The sequence below is a fragment of the Dermochelys coriacea genome, chromosome 2, assembly GCF_009764565.3.
Source record: "Dermochelys coriacea isolate rDerCor1 chromosome 2, rDerCor1.pri.v4, whole genome shotgun sequence".
Lineage (NCBI taxonomy): Eukaryota > Metazoa > Chordata > Testudines > Dermochelyidae > Dermochelys > Dermochelys coriacea.
In genome coordinates this window covers 124828852-124838789 of record NC_050069.1, presented here as the reverse complement: position 1 = coordinate 124838789, position 9938 = coordinate 124828852, and the positions used below count along the sequence as shown (strand labels likewise).

The 9938-nt window shown below is 39.4% G+C and overlaps 1 protein-coding gene across 1 annotated transcript in view; it reads right to left on the bottom strand.

Annotated features, from left to right (window-relative positions):
* Positions 1-8003: 8003 nt before the first annotated feature.
* Positions 8004-9938, bottom strand: part of RNF152 (ring finger protein 152) — a 137123-nt gene continuing 135188 nt past the window's right edge. Inside the window, exon 3 of the transcript XR_006279066.1 lies at positions 8004-8051. The gene's annotated coding sequence lies outside the window, so the exon portion shown is untranslated. The remainder of the gene's footprint in view (positions 8052-9938) is intronic.

The following is a 9938-nucleotide window of genomic DNA, read 5'->3' as shown; positions in this document are numbered from 1 at the left end:
CATTTATGTACAGTAGTAATACACTGAAGGACTTTAATCCAAGATCCTTTCACAAACATTAAACTTCACAGCACCCCTGTGTGGGGATACTGAGGTACAGTCTTCAAGATCCCATTTCAGCTAAGTACTTAGGCACGTATGTAACTTTAAGCACAGGAGTAATCCTACTGAACTCTATGGTATCAAGTATCAGAGGATAGCCGTGTTAGTCTGTATCCACAAAAACAACAAGGAGTCCGGTGGCACCTTAAAGACTAACTGATTTATTTGGGCATAAGCTTTTGTGGGTAAAAAACCACTTCTTCAGATGCATGGAGTGAAAATACAGACGCAATCTGTACAGAAAACGATCCCTCACTCTCCCAGACCTTGGGAGACAGGCCAGTCCTCGCTTACAGACAGCCCCCTAACCTGAAGCAAATACTCACCCGCAACTACACATCACACCACAGAAACACTAACCCAGGAACCAATCCCTGTAGCAAACCTTGTTGCCTACTCTGTCCCCATATCTACTCTAGTGACACCATAAGAGGACCCAACCGCATCAGCTACACTATCAGAGGCTCATTCACCTGCATGTCTACCAATGTAATATATGCCATCATGTGTCAGTAATGCCTCTCTGCCATGTACATTGGCCAAACCCGACAGTCCCTGAGTAAAAGAATAAATGGACACAAATCGGACATCAGGAATGGGAACATACAAAAGCCAGTAAGAGAACACTTCAGTCTCCCTGAACATTCTATAACAGATTTAAAAGTAGCTATACTTGAACAAAAAAACTTCAGAAACAGACTTCAAAGAGAAACAGCAGAACTAAAATTCATTTGCAAATTTAACACCATTAATTTGGGCCTGCATAGGGACTGGGAGTGGCTGGCTCATTACAAAAGCAGCTTTGCCTCTCCTGGAATTGACACCTCCTCATCTATCATTGAGAATGGACCACATCCACCCTGATCAAATTGGCCCTGTCAACACGGGTTCTCCACTTGTGAGGTAACTCCCTTCTCTTCATGTGTCAGTATAATAATGCATCTGAAGAAGTTGTTTTTTTACCCACAAAAGCTTACGCCCCAATAAATCTGTTAGTCTTTAAGGTGCCACCGGACTCCTTGTTGTTTTTACTGAACTCTATGAGTTCTACTCCTGTGCTTAAAGTTACAAGCATGATTGAATCTGTCTAACATACTCTTATTACCAGAATATCCATTACCAGAATATCTCAGCATCTCCAATCTTTAAAGTATTTATCGGCACAACACCCCTATAAAGTAGGGTATATTTACCCCATTTTACAGATGGGGAACCAAGATGGAGAGGCCAAGTGACTGGCCAAGGTGATACTAGAAGTCTGTGGCAAAGTAGGGAACTGAATCTAAATCTCTGAAGTCCCAGTTTAGCTCCTTGACTACTAGATCATCCCCAATCATAGGCCGAGTAATTTGCCCAAGATCATACCGTGATTAGTAGCAGAGACAGGAACAGAAACCAGGAGCATCCCAACCTACCTGCTCAGTAACATTTAATTTAACACAGTTCAGTCTGAAGTAAATAAGTAACTATTCTTCCCACTAATTACAAATTTACTTGCTTTGGAAAACATACTTTGTGGTACCTACTGTTTTTCATATTTTATTTCAAACAGTATTACTCGGAAGCATGTGCATTTGTGTTGGTTGTAGCCTAGTAGCTATCAAAACTTCACAAAAAAAAACTACTTTTATGTCCCCTAACTCCTCATTGAGATCTGACTGCTAACTGTCTTCTGAGGGGTGTTTTATTATGATAATGATTGAATGTCTATAAAACAGAAAAGGAAAGTCACCTGTATTATTTTAGGAACCTGTATGACCCTATCAGCATAACGTAACACTGAAATGTGTATATTTAAATAAAACAAAAACACACAATCTAGGACATTGATGGGCAGACCCCTGTGCAGATCACTACAGGAATCAATGAGGCTCTGAGGTGAAGGGATCTGGACTCCTGGACCTCTTTAGAGGTTTGCCACCTCCAAACATTCAAAAATTATGAGCTGGAGCTTTAAGAAAATAACAGATACCATGAGATGTGAATAAATTCCTGTGAGATGGCAACACTGACATTGCAGGATCAGAGCCTATGTAACCTTGCACTGTGATGTGACAAACAAAATCTTTATTGTTTTCATAAATGTGACTTTTACATTTTAAAAAAATGCCTTGAGTATTTATCTTATTGCACAGCTTCTCCTGCAAATATCTAACCATTTTTTTAAATTAATTATTCAGGTTAGTCATTTCCTTGCCATAAAGAGATAGTTTTTCTCAAATGGCACTAACCCCTGCAGACTTTTAAACAAAGCAAGAAATCCTATTTTATTTGATTCACATTGAGATGACATGAAAACCATTTCAATATTACATACTGAACAAACACAAAGAAAACCTCACCCAATGGAAAATGGCAAGCAAGGCAGTGCCAGTCTCACTTGCCTCCCAGTGTCAGACAGAAAACTCAGTGTGGCAGTGCTATCAGCACCAGGGACATATGTCTAATTAAAAGGGTCTTTTTTTTTATTTAACATACAGCTAGCTTAGCAGAATTCTAAATATAGATAAGTCATATCTATAGATACGGTCATAGATAAGTGAGCTAGGGTATAAATGGAAATGGCCAAAGGCAAAACAACTGTTAAAGTAGCAGGATTAGAACAAATCAGCATTTTATTCCTTTTCTATTAATAAAACTTCTCTGCAGATAAATCACTGATTAAACAATGAAGGTATTAGATTAGACTGCATAATTAATGGAAAGTGAAACGCACACAACAGCCTGTTGTCCCTATGCACTTTGGGAAACATTCTGCTGGTTTGAATGCAGATGAATAAATGGCTGAGCATATGTGTCGATGGGAGGGCTTTGGCTTCCTTGGCCATGGGATTCTGATTTGGGAAGGAGAGAGAGGTCCACCTGACCAAGAAGTGGAGGAGCATCTTTGCACGCTGACTTGACAGCCTAATGAGGAGAGCTTTCAACTAAGTTCAAAGCAGGCAGGTAACTAAAGTACAGAGGTAAGCATAAATAAGGTGAACTTAACAGAGGGCTAGAAGTTGGTGGAGGAGCGGTTAAATCATAGGGTCATAGAAGCAATAAGAGGGAAAAATCACTGGGGGAATCTGCTCAACAACTTAGATGTCAATACACAAATGCAAGGAGTATGGGGAATAAAAAGGAAGTATTAGTAGATAAGCTCAATTATGACAAATTAGACAATTGGCTTCACAGAGACTTAAGGGGAATAAATCTTGTGACTGGAATATTTGTATAGAGGAACATAGCTTGTGCAGGAAGAACAAACAGAGTAAGAAGGGGGGAGATGTTGCATAAGGAATATATACAGTTAGGGTGACCAGATGTTCCAATTTTATAGGGACAGTCCTGACATTCAGGGCTTTTTCTTATATAGGCACCTATTACCCTCCACCCCCTGTCCCAATTTTTCACATATGCTATCTGGTCACCCTATATACAGTAACGTGTTCTCAGGTGAAGAAGGAGGCAGGAGGTAGACCAGTTCAAAGACCCAGGGTAAAGACAAAATAGGGAAAACTATACAATGATGCCATGGCAGGGGTCTATTATAGACCACCAAATCAGGAAGAGGAGGTGGATAAAGCATTTTGAGAAAAAATAACAAAAATATCCAAAACACAAGACCTGGTAATAATGGGGGACTCTAACTATCCAGACATCTGTTGGAAAAGTAAAATGGCAAAATATAAGTTCTTGGAACGTGTTGGAACTTTTTGTTTTAGCAAGTGGAGGAAGTAGCAGGGGACTCAGCCATTTTAGACTTGATTCTGACCAACAGAGAGGAATGGGTTACAAAGGTGAAGGTGAAAGGCAGTTTAGGTTAAAGACATCATGAAATTATAGAGTTCATGATTCTAAGGAAAGGAAGGAGTGAGAGCAGTATAATATAGACAATGGACTTAAAAAGCAGAGTTTAATGAACGCAGAGAACTGGTAGGTAAGGTCCCAGGGGAAGGAAATCCAAGAGACTTGCAGGAGAGCTGGCAGCTTCTCAAGAAGACAATATTAAAGGCACAACTACAAACTATTCCAATAAGAAAAGGAGTACTTGTGGCATCTTAGAGACTAACAAATTTATTAGAGCATAAGCTTTTGTGAGCTACAGCTCACTTCATCGGATCCGATGAAGTGAGCTGTAGCTCACGAAAGCTTATGCTCTAATAAATTTGTTAGTCTCTAAGGTGCCACAAGTACTCCTTTTCTTTTTGCGAATACAGACTAACATGGCTGCTACTCTGAAAACTATTCCAATGTGAAGATAAGATAGGGAGAATAGTAAGAAGCCAATATGGCTCCATCAGAAACTCTTTAATGACCTGGAAAATCAGAAAGGTATCCTACAAAAAGTGGAAACATGGATGAATTGCTAAGGAGGAGTACAAACTTGTATGCTGTGTTGTTGTAGCCATGTTGGTCCCAGGATATTAGAGAGACAAGGTGGACCAACTTTTCTTGGTGAAAGAGAAAAACTTTTGAGTTTACATAGAGCTCTTCTTCATGTCTGGAAAATGTACCCAGAGTGTCACAGCTAAATACAAAGTGGAACAGGTAGTTGAGCACATATTTCAAGGCCCCATTCAAGGTGAAGTGGCTTGTTAACATCCCTGTTGTCATAGGACAAAAAGGGGGGGTCAGCTGGTTATAGGTTGTTGTAATAAGCCACCTTCTCTCTCTAATATTCTGGGATGAACATGGCTACAAACAACATTGCATACAACTATTCTTCTTCTTTACTGGGATCATGATTTTTAGTTTCTAGCAAAGTTATGAATTTAAACTCCCAGGCTCATCTTTTGAAAGTGTCGTGAGGATGAGGACTGATAGGCCAGATATAAAGTGATCACTTTGTGAAAAGTGTTCACCCACAGGTGATAGGGTGTTTTTGTCTTATCATTCCCTTGTGTAAATTCATTTGAGAGCAGAGTAATTGTCTAGTTTCACCCACATAGTATTCATTGGGGCATTTAGTGGTGTACCTCATCCAGAGCACATGTTGTAATAGGCATGTGTGTTATGAGGGTTATTGATCATAGTAGCTGTGGAGATATGTCTGTAGGTTTTGCACCTGTTATTCTGGTAGGATCTGGTGCTGCTCTGGGTTGGTGCTAGGAGTTGTTATAAAGAGGATGGTGATCAATTGTGCTTTACCGTCAGTGGATATGAAGTAAAGAGCTTAATCTGCAGAAAAGGAGATTTAGGTTAGATATCAGAAAAACCATTCTAACTATAAGGATAGCTTCCAAGGGAGGTTGTGGAATCCCCATCACTGGAGGTTTTTAAGAACAGGTTAGACAAATATTTGTCAAGGACGAGCTAGATATACATAGTCTTGCCTCAGTGCAGAGAGCTTGATTAGATGACCTCTCGAGGTCCCTTCCAGACCTACTGTGATGTTCTGTACCTCAGGGGAACACCTTACACCCCCATGTTCATCCTTATGATTGTGTGGTATCCAGTGCAAAGTTTGTCATGTCAGGTATCTTCAGAAAGCTCATGATGCACTGAGCATTGTTGTTATAGTAATGTTATAGGTTGTGATTTTATGTATATAGTTATGAGGCTGACAATGTGTCCTCATATCTTAAAGCAAGCCCAGGCAAAAACTCTCCAAGAGCAGAGGGGCAGTTCACACCTCATCAGGGCATGTATGGGACAAACCCAGCCCAGTCTCACAGAAACAAAGGACACTGGCCTAGGCAGTAACAAAGGATCTGTTGGACACCCAAGTGAGTCACCCCCCTTTCTTTGGTCAGTTTGGGACAATGTTGTGGTAATGCTCACGCGACTCTAAAGGGGGGGGGACAAAGCCAAGAGAGAAGAAAGGATATGATAAAAGGGAGAGACATTTGCCATGCCCTCTCTCTCTTCCATCTCCATCTACAGACATCACCACCAAGCAATGAATCACTGATCAAAGGGGAGAGCCTGGGTGAAGGGCAACCAGCCAGCCTGTGGTGAGAAGCATCTAAGTTTGTAAGAGCACTGAAAGTGTTAAGATCAGCTAAGAATACATTTTGTTTTTATTTTACTTGACCAAATCTGACTTCTTGTTCTTTGACTTATAATCACTTAAAATCTATCTTTGTAGTTAATAAATTTGTTTGTTTATTCTACCTGAAGCAGTGTGTTTGGTTTGAAGCAGGTCAGAGACTCCCTTTGGGATAACAAGCCTGGTGCATATCAATTTATTTGTTAAATTGACAAACTCATATAGGCTTGCAGCATCCAGTGGGCATAACTGGACTTTGCAAGATGGAGATTCCTAGGGTTGTGTCTGGGCCCAGAGATATTGGCTAGTGTCATTCAGTTGCACAATCCAAGGAGTAGCTTACATGCCAGAGGCTCTGCATGAACAGCCAAGAAGTGGGGGTTCTCACAGCAGAACAGGGTGGCTCCCAGAGTCGAGGATTGGAGGGACCTAGCAGATCACCACTCCAGATAACACCAGGGTATGTCACACCTACATTTCTGAGAGTCTATTAATCTAGCAGCCATGCCAGACCCACCCAATTCCTGAGTAACAGCTGTGTCCGGGTATTGATAATACATGAAGAGTACATGATTAAAATCTTGGCTGCAGTACTGATAAGTTGTAAATCTCATGAAACAATTGTGTCTGAGGGGTACTTTGTACAGGAAAAATTATCTAAGTTACCAGTGAAATTGGATGATGATAGTCATATGTTGAAGCTAATCAGTGTCCATAAACATATGCCCTCTGTGGTATATATTTTTGTCTTTAACTGTAAGATGTCTGCCTGCTTGTCTGCTAGGGGCAGAACTGTGAAGAAATTGATGATGGAGCAGCTTACAGAATGGAAGACACAGTCTGCTCTCTCCCCTCGGGATTTTATAAGCATTCTTTCTTAATCTGAAATAAAAGCCCCACATATATGGTACACATTTTGTTCCTTGTAGGGGGCTAACATTTCATGTGCATGTGACAGTAACCTGCACTGCCAGGATGGTGGACTAGATAATCTAATAGATTGTTTCTATCGCAATCATTCTGAGACTGGAAGGATAGCCATATGGCTAAAGCCATAGACTTGAACTTTGGAAAGGTGGGTTCAGTTCCCAGTCCTATCCCAAATTTTCTGTCTGATCTTGGGAATCACACTACAGCTTTCCCCACTGCCCCTCCCATCTGTAAAATATTTCCTTTTCTCTATATTTTGATAGTACATCGGAAAATGGGTATAAAAGTAAGCTATCAAACATCTAGCTTAAGTCTGTTAATATGTGCCCAGCATCTAGCACTGACTATGACTAGGGCCCCTATATACTATGGTAATACAAGTAATAATAAGTTAGCACCTCGTGGGTGGGAGGTGGGTGCTAAGTGAGCAAACCTCCTCAAAAGGCATTCTCAAGTCAAGAAAATATTTAATCATTAGTTTCAAAATATGCAATGTTCTACAATCTAAGCAGCACATTTTAAACACGGGGATATGCAAATAAATCCAAAATTTGCATGTGTGTTTGAGCCTGTGTAGGGGATTCAGTGTCTTATACAGAGCATTGAGAACCCGATATGTTTACTAAAGAATCCAACATAAGCCCTGAAAAAAGCAGACATACTGCAGTGCCTGCAGAATATGTGCAATTGGAAGATATGAGAGATTGCAGAATACTTAAATAGGTGCTTCTCAACTTCTCAAATGCCTGAGCAGCAAAGCTTCCATAACTGAATTATACATGTATTTCCTTATATGTGAGCACATTTTAAAATGGAATAAGATTTAGAAAAAAAAGAGATTGCAACGGGCAGTTTTTTCAAATAAGAAGGAAAAGCAGAGGGAGTCACCCAGTCTGAAAGTCTAAAGATTTGCCATTCAACACATTTCTAATTGTTGTCATGACTATATGCTCCTTTGACTATAGCAATAAAAATGAATGGTGCTCACCTTTGTGGTGGTGGAGGGTTTCCTTCCCTTCCTCATGCTCTAGGGGCCTGGCAATACCTATAGAATAAATAGAGATAAATACCACTCCAGAGATGGACAGTACACTTGGTGAATCAGGAAGGGGTCTGAAGTGTCTTTACATAATCACCAGATAGGGTCTCAGGGCTTAAATATATACTTTTTATATACTTTGCTCTGATTTTAGTTCTGCTGTGGATAGAATTTAATTTAAATGGCATTTCATCACAGCAAATATGCTATTACTACCTGGAGCCCATAGTTAATTAATGGCCATTATCTATAACCTTTCCATTTACTTTACAGTGAAAATTCCAAAGTTCTTTGTCTTTCTAAATTAGATTCTCACCACCATTGCTGGGGCCAAGGAAGTCAGCATAAGCTAGACCCCATAGCAGCTTCTCTTCTTCAGAGGTGGCAGAGTGGGAAAGCGGGAAGCACATATATTGTCTTAAATGCACATTGGCTCTAATATTTTCAGCCTGGCACAATTTATAGACAATTTGCACTGCCAAATGGAAAGAAATTGGCTGACAGTCTGCATATTGACTTTTAAGGAACACAACACCTGATCCAGTCTCCCAAGTCATTCACAAGCACAGCTGAGACCAGCATTCCATTACTAGTGTCAGAATTATAGTGAGTGACAACTAGAAAACCTTATGTATTTCAGCAGGATTGCAGCTAAGCTTTGATAATATTTAGACATTCACATTTGCAGAAGCAAAATTTTTATTTGCTTTTAAAATGCTTTTCATATTATAGCCCAATTAATATAGAATTTATAGGAAGGTATTTTTTTTTACAAGACGCTTCCCCCCCACATTAATAATTTATGTTTTGTTTTGTCTTGGTTTCTGCCAGATGAAAGATTTTCCATAACTTTGTGAAAATTCTGAAGCAATTTTTATGCACACAGTGATCAAAGTTGGACTGCTGGATTGATGCAATTAGGTGCTCATTAAAAGCCATGGGGCTGATGTATTTCCATTGATTTGACTAACCTGATATTTTGTGAATTATAAAACTAAAGATACTTGTAAGTCACATAATATCATCTAGCAATTTACAATATTCTTCAAGTTTACATTGTACTTGAACATGTTCCATGTAGGTCCAGCATGTATGTACTATGCCGCTCTATGTATGGAATAAGACATGCATCTAAGGCAATTTCATGGCATTTGTGGAATTCAAATAATTTGTGTTGGAGTCTGGCACCTTCTGCTCTTTTTGCTGTTGCTCCTTGCCTTTCAGTTTGGTTATGTTTTCCACAAGGTTTCAAACAATAACATGATCTTTACAGTCTCTTACCATTAATGTGCAGCATGTGTTTAGTAAGTTCATTTATTCTCTCTGCTGTGTGGTTCAATTTCCTTACCATGTACAGAAGCTGTCCCAAAATAATTCTATTACTCATTTCAGCAACCACATTTCCAAGCTTATAATAAGATGGCTTTACCTCTATGGTTGGTGATGAAAAAAAAAAAAGGAAATAAAGGAGTCATTTGAAGACTAACCAAGCCAGTGAACTCTTTTTCTTTTCTTCAAACTTGGCTTGCTTGGTTGATCTCACTGAGATATTTTAAGTCATATACAGATATAAGGCTTAACTTTCAGCCTCAATTCTGTCCTTCCTGACTTCATGTTTAATTTTGATGATTCCACAGCCTTTAATTTTAATGATTCCACAGCCTTCATGTTTAATTTTGACTTTTGAATGCTTATTTACTCAACCGTAATGTTGCCATTAATTACTTTCTTTTAAAGCCTTGCTTGTTTAATGAAAAAGAATAAAAAGTAGAACGTGCAAATTCATTAATCTCAATCTATTTAGTATGAGGACTTTCAAACAGGATCATTTTTAACAAAGGCCTTCCCTGACATCTCCACGTTTAGGTCAGCAGAGAGTTTAGATCAATCATA